The sequence below is a fragment of the Heterocephalus glaber genome, unplaced genomic scaffold, assembly GCF_053883595.1.
Source record: "Heterocephalus glaber isolate CG9 unplaced genomic scaffold, H.glaber_assembly_v1.0 deba00000546, whole genome shotgun sequence".
In the NCBI taxonomy this organism is placed as follows: domain Eukaryota; kingdom Metazoa; phylum Chordata; class Mammalia; order Rodentia; family Bathyergidae; genus Heterocephalus; species Heterocephalus glaber.
Window position 1 is genome coordinate 24,809,392 of NW_028258147.1, and position 12,824 is coordinate 24,822,215.

At 40.3% G+C, this 12,824-nt stretch overlaps 1 pseudogene; it reads right to left on the reverse strand.

Annotated features, from left to right (window-relative positions):
• Positions 1-5,286: 5,286 nt before the first annotated feature.
• Positions 5,287-7,941, reverse strand: LOC101706967 (PALM2-AKAP2 fusion protein pseudogene; annotated as a pseudogene).
• Positions 7,942-12,824: the final 4,883 nt, after the last annotated feature.

Consider the following 12,824-nt stretch of genomic DNA (forward strand, 5'->3'; position numbering starts at 1 on the left):
GTTACTTCAATCCTTTTACATTTACTCATACATGTCCTATGAGCTGGTATGTGGTCTATTCTGGAGAATGACACTTATGCAGCCAAAAAGAATGTGTATTCTGATTTTGTGGGGTAGAACACTCTGTAAACATCTATTAAGTCCATTTGTTCAACAGCTTGGTTCAGCTCTAGAATTTCCTTTTTAACTTTTTGTCTAGATGATCTGTCTATTTGTGATAGTGGGGTATTGCAGTCCCCCACTACAATTGTATTAGTGTTTATTTGGTTTTTCAAGTCCATTAGTATTTGTTTTGTATAGTTGAGGGAATTCGTATTTGGTGCATATATATTTAGGATTGTCATCTCTTCCTCTTGGATTGTTCCCTTCATAAGGATGTAGTGACCATCTTTGTCTATCTTAATTAGTTTTGGTTTGAAATCTACTTTGTCTGCAAATAAGATTGCAACCCCTGCTTTCTTCTGGGTTCCTGTGGTTTGCAGAACTGTTTTACATCCTTTTACTTGAAGTTTATGAGTTTCTTTTTCAGTTAGGCGTGTTTCTTGTTTACAGCATATTGTTGAATATTGCTTCTTAATTCATTCTGCCATTCTATTTCTTCTGATTGGTGAATTGAGGCCATTAACATTGATGGTTACAATTGATGGATAATGATTTATCTTTGTCATGATGTTCTACTTTTGTTGGTTCTTTTATTTCTTATTTTCCCCCCTTTCCCTTTAGTGTCTTACCTTGCCTGGTGGCTTCCCTCTGTTGGGCCTCATGGAGTTATGACCTTCATTGCTTTTTTCTAGGATATTGTTTAGAATTGCTTGTAGTGCTGGTTTGGTGTTCATGAAATTTCTCAGGCACTCTTTGTCATGGAAGTATCTAATTTACCCATCAATTTTGAAAGATAATTTTGCAGGTTAAAACAATCTAGGTTGGAAGTTATTTTCTTTTAGGGCTTATAATACCTCACTCCAGGTTCTCCTTGATTTGAGGCTTTGTGTTGAGAAGTCTGCTGTGATTCTGATGGACTTTCCTTTGTAGGTGATTTGTTTCTTTTCTCTAACTACTTGTAGGATTTTGCATTTTGTTGGGTTTCTGGGATCTTGACTATTACATGTATAGATGTAGATTTTTTTTTGACCATGACTTTTTGGACTTTTATATGCCTCACTTATCTTAATGTTCAGTTCTCTATCTGTGTCTGTGAAGTTTTCCACTATTACTTCTGCGAACAGTTTTTTTATGTCAATTGTGCTTTGTCCTGTTTTTTCATGGACCCCTATCAGTGTTATATTAGTCTTCTTTGCATCGTCCAGCAGCTGTTAGATTGATTTCTCATGGTCCCTTACTATTTTTAAGAAATCTCTGTTTTCATGGTCTCTAACTACAATCCTGTCTTCTATATCTGATATTCTGTCTTCAGATTCCCTTAATCTGCTGTGGATACTTTCAATGGAGTTTTTGATCCCCTGAATATCTGTTTGAATCTGTTTCATGGATTCCATTTCTTTCTTATGTTGGGTCATCATGGTTTCCATTTCTTTCTTATGCTGGGTATTCATGGCTTCCAGCACATTTCTGAGCTTATCTATTTTTTTAAATCTGTTTCTGGTCTAGATCCTCTAATCATGTCTTTCACTCTGCTCACCATCTCTGTAGGTATCTGGGAGATTATTTCTGCTTTGAATTTTTCTAGAGCCTCATTCATCTGTTTTGTTACTTCCTGTGCTATCAGTTTAGGGTGCCCATGTGGTTGGTTATCTGACTTTTCCTTCTCATTTTCCCTGGCCTTTACCCTTGGTGGGGTGGAAGTCTGAGTTTATGCCTTGCTTAAAAGTCTTCTCATTTTTGTTTTTGGTACTGTCTTTGGTTTAACTCCTGGGTTGATAGTTTGAAATTGTTTATTGTGAGTATCTTTGTTGCTTGTAATTAGAACCCTTATGGAATGAATGCTTCTCAGAGATGTCTTCCAGATATAGCTGGTCTTTAAGTTTTGAGTCTCTAATGACTCTAAGGCTATCTCATTTTCCTTATACTAGGAAGGATCACTGACTAGATCAATAACAACACCTTAGCCCAAGGGATACAATCAGCAACACTGTTGCTTCAAGTACATCTTCAAAAATGACATTTTGTGGTGTTTATTAATCTATCACCTTTAGCTGTGTGAATTAAATCAAGATTGAGAACTAACCCAACATATAGTGAATAAACTCTTTAATATAACAACTTTACCTTTTGCAATGGGGAGTTAGAAGTGGTTGAGGAGGGAGGGACAGATGGGAAGAAGGATAAGGGAAGGTTAGCAGTGAGGCCAGAGGACACAGGCAAGAAGGAAAAATAGAATAGTAGGAAAATAAAGAAGAACTCTGAATGAGAACCAAAACAGGGACAAAAAGGGAAGATGGAACAATGTGGGAGAGCAAGAGAGTGAGTGTGAGAGGAAAGGAAAGAGAAAAGAAAGAAGAAAAGAAAAGAAAAAAAAGGAGAGAAAAACAAATATTTGCAAGGAGTAGGAAAAAAAATTAAAGATAAGAGGAGAAAAAGAAAAGAAAAGAGAAAAAACCCCCAATAATACTAATTTTGGAAATGAAAAATAAAATTGATAATGAAGGGCGTCTTTCAGGGTGTCTCTGTTGTCACAATAGACATCGTGGGTAGCAGTGTGGAGATATACGTCAATTAGTCTCAGCAAGCCAGTGGCAGACCTGTGAGATTCAGGGAGATTTCTGGCTGCAAGTCCAAGTTGAGCTCCCTGTCCTCCTGTAGGGTTGAAGTCTGCAGGGTTGAACTCTGCAGGGTTCTATTGCAGGTTCCAGCTGCCCTTCCCCTGAAGATAGTCCCAGTCCTGATGGGAGGTGATGATGACTCCAAGTTACTCAATACAGTGGTCTGGTGGTCCGGTGTCCTCTCCGTCTTTGTAGTGTGGAATCAGGTGGCAGTACAGCGAAGAGGTGGGGGCGTCCAGTGGCTTGCTGCCTGGGCACGGGCTGGATTGGTGTTTTCCACGTGGCTCATGACCTTCCTACGGCGTCTGCAGACCTGCCTGTCTGAACCGGGCTAGATCGGCGTGTTCTGCTTGGCTCGCTACCTTGCTATGGCGTCTGCAGACCTCTCAATCTCCTTTTTAAGATTATTATAGTTTTCATTATTGAAGCGATTTATTTCCTTGGTTGGGTTAATTCCTAAGTAATCTTTCTTGATACCATTGTGAAAGGTGTTGTTGTCCTAATTTTCTGTTGGTGAGTTTATTATTGGTGTCCAGAAATGTTCTTGATTTTAGAGCATTGAGTTTGTATCCTTCTAAGCTACTGAATTTGGTTATTAATTCTAGGAGTCTTTTGATGGAGTTTTTGAGGTCTTCGATGGAGAGGTTCATGTCATTGTCAAATAATGACAATTTAATATCTTCCTTTCCTATCCATGTCCCTTTTGTTTCTTTCTCTTGTCTAATTCCTGTAGCTAATATTTAAAGACTATATTGAACAAGAGTAGTGATAGTGGACATTATTGTCTTGTTCCTTATTTTATTTATCTATTTAATTAATTAATTTTTTTTAGTTTGGTCTGATTTAATTATTGCTTTTTTAAAAAACCATAGTTTTAAAACAAAGGAAAAATAATGAAGGCTGGGTAGTTGTTTTTTTTTGTTTTGTTTTCTCATGGAGTGAAATTGAACATTTTCTCAACCAGAAATGTAGGGCACCCAGTTAGTGAATGCCCTTATCATATTGCTTTAAATGACAGAAAGAGTAAAGCTGGTGTCTTCTATAGTATACTAAGCATGAATACAAAGTATGAGAATGAATAGGATATATTCCTACATGTCAAATTACAAAACTGCTCAAAACTTTGCAATTGTGACTCATGCAAATAACATGTTAGGTCAATTTAATATTACAAATACTGTATCAGCTCGGTGCCTCTATATCCCTTTTCACTCCCGAAGCTGGCAAATAGCTTTGGAGTAAATAACTGTACACCCAGGTGCCACAATCAATCTGGAAATTTAACAACACACACACCCTTGTGAACATACACGTTTTACACAAATGCACAAAGGTGTGCACATACACACCCCATCTTTAGGATCTGTAGATGATTCCAAGCCTGCACTTAAATTTCTTTGTCTCTTTATCATCCTGAAAAACACTGGTTGCTCAGAAAAAAAAAAAAATCTCTCTTTCTTCCTTATTTCCCCATTCTTTCCCCTCCTTCCCTTTTTCTTTCTCTACCTTCATGACTTTAAAGTTTCCTTTCTGGTTGATTCAAAACAACCTATCCTTCTTCTTATTACCTCTAAGACCCATTTTATAATACAAAATAGTTATAAACACCTTTTTATTTCTTATCACCTACCTCTCTAAGGCAGAGTTTGCTCTTTTTTCAATTATTGCCACTCTAAAAATACCCCTACCATCTTGAACAAAGCTGTTCAATGTGTACAGATTTTATCCATGTTTATGTACCCCATCCCATCATAAAAATAGTTGTTGCCCACTAAATATAGTTTTCATATGAAGAAACATAATTGTGAAAATGTGGTCTCCTAAACTGCAGATCAGTCAATAGTATAAGCAGACAAGATCCTAAAGCTAAAATAATCCATTTGGTTTGGTTTTCTTCCCTCATCTTTCTCAACCTCCTAGTGCAGAATAGACTGCATCTGCAATGTGAAGAAATACTGTCTTAAAAATATGAGTTTTCATGTATTGGAATCATTGATCATTCCCAATTAAAAATAAGTATAAGAGAAACCAAATCACAGCTGTCTCTTTTGGACAACTATGGAGAGAAACACCACTGATTTTATGGCCGCTGGAAAACAATGTAGTCAACACAACACCAATGAGGTCATGAGCCAGGAATAGGAAGCTGGCTCAGAGAAATGTTCTGTTGCCATGTAGACTACACAGCCTATTGCTTTCTGAATGGCTCTATCACTACTGTGTTTCCCCATCAGCCAGCAAGGCTGTGCTCTGCCTACAGCAACTATGTTAATTTGCTTGTATTCTCTTTGCTCTTTTGGATCAATTGGAGAGTAATCCAAATCCCGAGTCATCTTTGAGTCCCATAGAAATCCTTTCTATTACAAATCCTGGGTCTCAGAGTTTGATGGGTGGACATTCTTTTCACTTTATTTTTCAACATTGTGTATTGTAGCTTCTGGTCTACATTAGGATTGCTGAGTTTGTATGCACTTTCATAAATAGTCCATTAAAATACTTTGATTAGAGAATTTCTTGGTTTCTTGGTATCCCAAGCACCAAAGAAGTTTCCTGGGCTGAAGGAAATTTATTCGTTGTCTTCTTCCTCCTGATTGGCATAGATCCCTGCCCCCCAGTGCAGGGCCAGTGCACTGTTTCTTCGGTTTACTCCTGTGGCCTCAAGGACACTACTATCATCCATTCTCTCGTGCCTTTTAGATTTGTGTGTCTCATAGTCTTCCATGAGGGTCTGCAGCAGATTCTTGGGCCACTGGGTTCTGGCAGCCTCTTCAGGGGCTAAGTCAGGCTGTAAACTGGGGCCTTTGATTGTGGGGAATGGAGGAGGTTTGATTTTCTCTATTTTCCCCGGGGTGGTGTTTTTGTAGCAGGAGGTTCTGGAGGGCAGTGACGGGGCGTTCTTGGTCCTGGGGCTTGGGGTGCTCTGCAGCACTTTCTCTGTCACTTCAACTCCTCTTCCTTCTCCTGGGCTGCTCAAATCTCCTCCTCGATCATGGACAAAGTCTGCTGCTTCCTTGACCTCAGCTTGAAGGGCCCAACCATCACATCAGAATCTTGAGTGGCCAGGAGGGATGCTGTGCTTCTCAGCTCAGCTGCCTCTGAGTACTTGCTGAAGTAGCCTCCTTTGGGCCTGGTCTCCTCCATGTCGATTGGGTCGCTGGGCTGCACAGCTGGCAGCAGCTGGGAGGGGCCCCTTTCCCTGAGCACCCTGTCCTCTGCAGGTAGGTTCTTTGGTAATACATCTCTTTTCTCTTGAATGGGAGAGGACACCTGAGGTGGCTCAAACATGCTCTGAGGCTACTCTGAGCTGGGAGCCCTGGTTTCAGTTTCCTTCAGAGTTGCTTCCAGTCCCTGCCATTCTGCTCCATTCCTGCTGGTTTGGGGCACAGCCTTATCCGCCTGCTCGGCTATGGCTTATTGAATGGCATTCTGCACCAGAAGACCAGCCTGATATTCCAAGGAGTCATCCATGGATGGAGAATCTCCTAGGGCAGAGGAAGGGGAATAGAAACCATGATCACTAAATAACTTTGAGACCCCTTCTCAGCCCTCTGAGGGGTTGTCTGTCTGTGGAGTCTGAGGAAGAGAGAAATTAGCCAGCAATTTTTCCTGGAGGGCATTGGTTGTCTCATTGGAGGCATCACTGTCACTGATGTTGTCCATGCTGAAATCGTTGGACAGGGTCTCCAGGATGGTGGTATCCTGGGACCTCACTGACAACTCATCCAAACCTGAGTCAAGCTCCTCTTGGGTCAAAGAGACATTGACTGATCTTGAAAACTGATCCAAAATCCCATGGTCATCATCCTTGACCACAGTGAGGACAGTGCGGGCGCTCATAAACTCTCCATCCTCTGCCCACAGTTTTGATAAGGTCCAACGTTTGGAGGGCTCACTGTAAGGCCCTTCCTTTCCCTGAGGGGTGGTGGTACCTAGGCCTCCTCCACCTGACTGAGTTTCCTGCACACATGGTGCTTTCTGGCCCTTGGCCATGGACACACTGTCTTGTGGAGGTCCCACTATGGAAGCTGGTCTCAGGATGGTGGCTGGCTTGTCAGAGTTGATGGACCCCAGAGGCCTGTAGAAAGGCTTGATAGAGAATAGCCAAGGTGTACTCTGGCCCTTGGCCACTGCTTTCCTGGAATTCTCCGTCAGCTGGAATTGTTTGCATGCTGCTGAGAAGTTGATCTGCTTTGTGACAATGTCCTCCTTTGCATTTTCAGTCCCACTGATGCTGACGGGAGATTCATGAGAGGAAGCTGGGGCTGTGCAGAGCTGTGCTGGGGGCTGCTGCTGCTGCTGCTGCTGCTGTAGTTGCTGCTGTAACAGCAGCTGCTCCTGCTGTGCCCTTCTCTCCTTGCACTCCTTGTACTTTTTGTGTGACTCCAGATGTTCCTCATCCAGCTGCTCCTCAATGGTTTTCTCCTGAGGAGGATTCCACCATTTTGCTGCAATGCCAGGATTCTTCTTCACAGCCTGACTCTGGATGAGCTCCCTCCTCTCCTTCTCCAGCTCCAGCATCTCTTCTGAAGGCCTCACTTTCTAGATGCAGTACTGTTCCTTCTCACGCTCATCCTCCTCGAAGAGCTTGGAGGCCTTCTTGTCCTCGTGAAAGGCAGGAAGCTCAAACTTGGCTTCCTCCTTCAGCATGGTAAGTGTCAATTCTCCATCTTGGGAAGAACAGCTGGGACTCACTGGTGCCTGCAGGCTGTCCCCCAGCATATCTTGGAGCTGGTCAGGGGAGTGGTCATTTGCCCTTCTCCCCTCTGCCATAGTGTTGGAGGGGCTTCTACTGAGCTCGATGTGAGGAGGAGCCTGCCTGCCCACTACTCTGTCAGAGGGATCAGGCTAGGTGACTGCGTGGGTGGGTGGGTTTATGCTGCCCTCCGGGATTACTGCACAGGGCTCTGGGGAGGATGTTCCGTTGTTGTAAGTTCCATCCACAGCAGAATCACAGATGTTGGCCTCAAGCACCTCGTCTAGATATCGGATCTCTCTGGCCACATCGTTATCCAGGGATTTGTGGTGATGGGTGAGGAGGCCATTGTGTGGAGGAGAATAGAAAGGGGAAGAGTGGTCCATGGAATGGGGGATGGAGGCTATTCCCGGAACACTTTTACTACATTCTGTAACCGACACCTCAATTTCCATGTTTTTGTGATCTGGGGGAAGAGAGCTGGTAGCAGACTCCAGGAGACTGGCACTAGCATTGTCTCTCTCCCTTTTTAGCAGGACATCGTCCTCAGAAAGATGGGGAGGCTTCTCTGGGCGCCGGCTTCCGAGGGCGCAGTCCTCGGACTGGTTTCCAACGGGACGTGGCTCTGCCTCCAGACTGGGGCATCCGGGAGAGTCGGGGGACTGGGAATGGCGCAAGTCAGCCCCAGGCTGGGGCCAGTGCATCTGCAGGGAGCCGAGGCCTCGGGGTGCGCTGGAGGCCGCCGAGCCCCGCCCACCCCTCCAGGCCTGGTGCCACCCCCTCTTGTTACTTATTTTAGAGGGAAAGATTTCACTTCTCTCTATTTAGTATGATGTTGGCTATTCATTTCTCATAGATGGCTTTTATCAGATTGAGATAAATTCATTCTATATTTTTTTTTCTGCAGGGTTTTGGGCACTAATGGATGTTGGATTTGGTCAAATGTTTTTTCTTTGTCTATTGAGATGATCATGTGATTTTTGTCTTTACTTCTGTTTATAAGGTGTATTACAATTGCTCATTTTTTTATGCTGGGCCATCTCTGCATCCCTCAAATGAATCATATTTGTCATGACGTATGAATTTTTTGATGATTTGCTACATTTTGTTTGCGAGTATCTTATTGAGGATTTTTGGGTCAAAGTTCATTTATGAGATTTACCCATACTTCTCTTTTTTGGTTGGGTCCCTGTATGGTTTTGGGATCAGGGTAATGCTTGCTTCAAAGAATGACTTTGGGAGTATTGCTTCCCTTTTGATTTCATCAAAGAGCTTGAGAAGTATGGGCATTAGATTATCTCTAAAATTCTTGTAGACTTTGGCACTGGATGTATAGGGGCCTGAGATTTTTCTTCATTGGATTTTTTAAATTACTTCTTAATTTTCATTTGTGGATATTGGATTAGTCAGGATTTATATATATATATATATATATATGTATTAATTGCTGCTTTAATGTTTATAACTTTGAGGCTTGCACCATCTTTGGATTTGAATGGCTCTTGTTTTTTAGGACCTTGACATGTATCATTAGGCTATTTATTTGAGCTTGCTCTGTTTTTCTGATGTGGGAATTCACCACTATAAACTTTCTTCTTAGAACTGTTTAGATCAGTTTTGGCTTGAAATTCACTTTTCTGAAATTAGGATAGCTACTCCTGTCTTTTCACAGAATGTTGCTGTTTCATGGAATGTTGTTTTTCATTTTTTAATTTTTAGCCTGTAAATTTGTTTTTGAATTAGATGTATTTTTTGTATACAGAATATTATTGGGTTTTGTTTCTTGCTTCCTTTTGCCAATCTATGTCTTTTGATTGGGGAATTGATACCATTCACATTTAAAGTTATTATTAAAAGTTAGTGACTTAATTCTGTCATTGAACTACTTTCCTGTTGGTTATTTCCTTGCTTATTTTTTTCTTTTTTCTTAGCTGCTAGCTCAGCTACATGTATTCATTCTTTTTTACTTATTGGTATTGTTGAGTTCACTATGTATTTCTTGGACATCCTTGAGTATTTTTTTGTAATACTGGTTTGATGGTTAAGAGTTTCTTGATGCATTCCTTGTCATAAACCTTATTTTTCCATCAATTTTGAAGGAAATTTTTGCAGGATATATAAGTCAGTGTTGGAAGTTTTTATCTTTTGGGGATTGAACCACTTTACTCCAAGCCTATCTGACCTTTAAGGTTTGTGTTGAGAAGTCTGCTATGATTCTAATGGGTTTACCTTTATATGTAATTTGTCTTTCTGTAACGTCTTTTAAGATTTTGTTCCTGTGATGGACTTCTGGTACTTTGAGTATAATGTGGTGCAGAAAGTTTTGGTAGTTTTGGTAGTTTTGATAGTGGCTATTTGGGATTCTGCATGTATGTTTATTTATTTTCCTATATTTGGTAAATTTTCTGTCATTATTTTGGTGAATGGGTTTTTAAAATGTCATTTGTATTGTATTCTGATTTTTAACTTATTACAATTACTCTTAGTCTTCTTTGGTCAAATAGCAGCTGTTAGATCTATCTTTCATGTTTTTATTATTGCTTTTGAAGTGTCTTTGACTAGTTGGTCATTGAAAGCATCATTGTCTTCTAGTCCTGAAATTCTGTGCTCATATTTGTTGGGTCTGTTGCTCATACATTCAGTATGATTTGTAACCTCCTGGATTTCTGATTGAATCCTTCTATGGAATATGATTCTTTGGTAAACTGGTCACTCATATTTTTTATAATTTCATTTAGCTCATCTAGCCTTTTATTAGTATTTTCTGAGAGCTCCTTGGTCTTTCTGGTTATTAGTTCCATTATGTGTTTAATTATATCTTCTATAATCCCACTGAATACCACTTTGATCTGTTTTCTAGCATCCTCTGTTATCCTTTCCAGTAATTTGGGTGTGTGGCTTATGGTATTCTTCCCCTGGATTCCTGCTGTATTGGCCTTGGGGAAGTTGGGAGTTTTGGGAAGCATTTTATAAACTTTCCTTTCCACACTTAATTGTGGTTTTTGTTGTTGTTGTCATTTTGTTTTGCTTTATTATGTGCTGAAGTTGTGAATTCATACAGTGTAAGGACTTTGTCCCTAGTATAAAAACGTCTTTAGTTGCTCTTCAGTGGAATACTTTGGGTATGGTTATCTAAGTCCTCTGCCTTAATCCCAAAACCTGACCATCTCAGTTAATTTGGGAGGGGAAGATTCAATTTAATTAGTTCAACACTGAGTTCTCTAGGAATGTACACTAGTATTGCTCATGTCACAAAAGTAATCTGAGTGTTGGCTTACAGAGAAGTAGCAACAATTATGAGACCCCAGTAATATCCAGAAAATCAGCTACAGTAGCAACATCCAAGACAAATTGAACATTAACACATCATAAGAACCAATTATGTGTTACCCTTAACCCTAGGAAGAAATCCACAATTATAGTGTAAACACTGAGACAACTCAGATATTGAATTACAGTTAATATATTATTAAGTGAGACAGCTATACCTCCACTAATGGTAGGAAAAAAATTCAAAAATAACTTTATAGAGTTAAGTCTTTAAAGTTAAGAAAGCATTGTGTTTATACAATTAAAGACAGAGACCTTGAGTATGAAGGAATGCAGGAGGAAAGTTTAACTCAAACTATATGATATGAGGAGAGAGAAGTGGTATAAAACATTCTACTGAGGAGTAGAAGGATGTTCATAGAATCAAGTAAAGATAAGATAAAAGGCTGACAAGAAATAGATGATAAAAAGAGAAACAAAAAGGAAATTATATGGGGAGTAAAAATGTGAGCAAAAAACTTAAAAGAGAAAAATTACAAAATAGAAGAGAAAAAAAGCAAGAAAAAGATAAGGAAGAAAGAAAAAGAAAATTTCTCAAAATCCAATAAACTAGTGAAGAAGAAAGGAAGAACAGAAGGAAGAGATAAAAAACAAAAGAAAAGAAAACAAAAAGCAAGACATACCAAAACAAAGCAGAAAACAACAATGAAGACAAAATTTCTCTGTGATTTTGAATATGTGGTTTTCTTCCAGCGGCTACAATTTGGGGCCGTGTTCAAGTCAAGACATGTCCCCTTTCATGCTGCTAGATAAATTAGGCAGTCAGACCATATTCTATGCTGAATGTAGGCACCCATATGCAATAGAATTATGATCAGGGAGCCAATGCTGCAACTTTCAAGTTCAGAACAACTCAGGCTGAGAATGACTTCTGGTGCAGGGCCTGGGTTTAGCTCAAACCCTTCCAAGAGTCTCTTTTCAGCCTGATCACTGCTCCCTGACCATACATGTCTGTCTTCTGTGACTGTCTCTCACCCAAACACTGTAGGAATGTAACACTGGGAATCTAAAATAAAGCCACCCCATGACTGCTCTGAGTCCTGGGTTCAAACAATCAACTGTCTAGAATGTCATCCAAATACATACCCTTTCTGGGGGTATGGCAAATGCTTGGACAGTCACTCACCAGCTATTGCCTGTCAAAGAACTCATGTGGGGACAGAATCCCACATTCTTCCTGCAACTCACAGCACCCACTGGTCCATTCCATTGCCTTATTTCTTCTTGAAGCCCACTGGAGTCCCCAGGTTTCACTGTCTTTGTAGTTTTGGTCTCATTTTCCAGGAGCCATGAACTGGGAGTCAGGGAGAAAGTGCAGATTGTCCCTTCCTTTCTCTGTGTTGTGTTCTCTTTCTTCAATTTCTCTGTACAGTAGACCCTTGAGTTACAACCAGGCTGACATATGAACAACTTGGGTTATGACTAGAATTTTAAACTTATAAACAAAGTCTTGAGTTACAATCTGAATGCTGGCTGCTTCTGCTTCCAGTTGGTCTCAGATGTATATTTAACCCATAATAGTGCTGGAAGGAACATGACAACATTCTTTCCTGAGTGGGGTTGAGAAATCCTGGGCTAATGTCTCTCTAATGACATTAGAACTCTCTAATGAGTTCTACCTGTATTCAGTAGAGAGACTTTGAAGGCTGCGTAGAGGAACCTGAGCCTTGCATTGTCCAACTTGAGTTATAACCAGTTCTTGAGAAAGAATTGAGTTCATAAATCAAGGGTACATTGTACACATTAATTTTTCTGTAAGATCCTTCTTGGTTTCAGGGATCTTCTTTTTCTTCTTCCACAAGTTATTATTTTCCAGTATCTGAGTTCTGAATGTTGGAGAGTATGAATTTTTGTTGTTTAACCAGTGGACAAATCTTAAAGTATAGTTTAATGAATATTTGTGTAGTATTCATCCCAAAATGTTTATTACTGAATGGGTACTCTGCACAGATTCCTTAATTATTTTGAGGACAAATGAAACTGTCCTGATGAGATCTTCCAGGGAATGAAACAAGAAAAAGGAGAATCCAAAAGTGAGAGAGACCTTACAGTCCAATTTTATGCAAATAGTTATTGGGAGT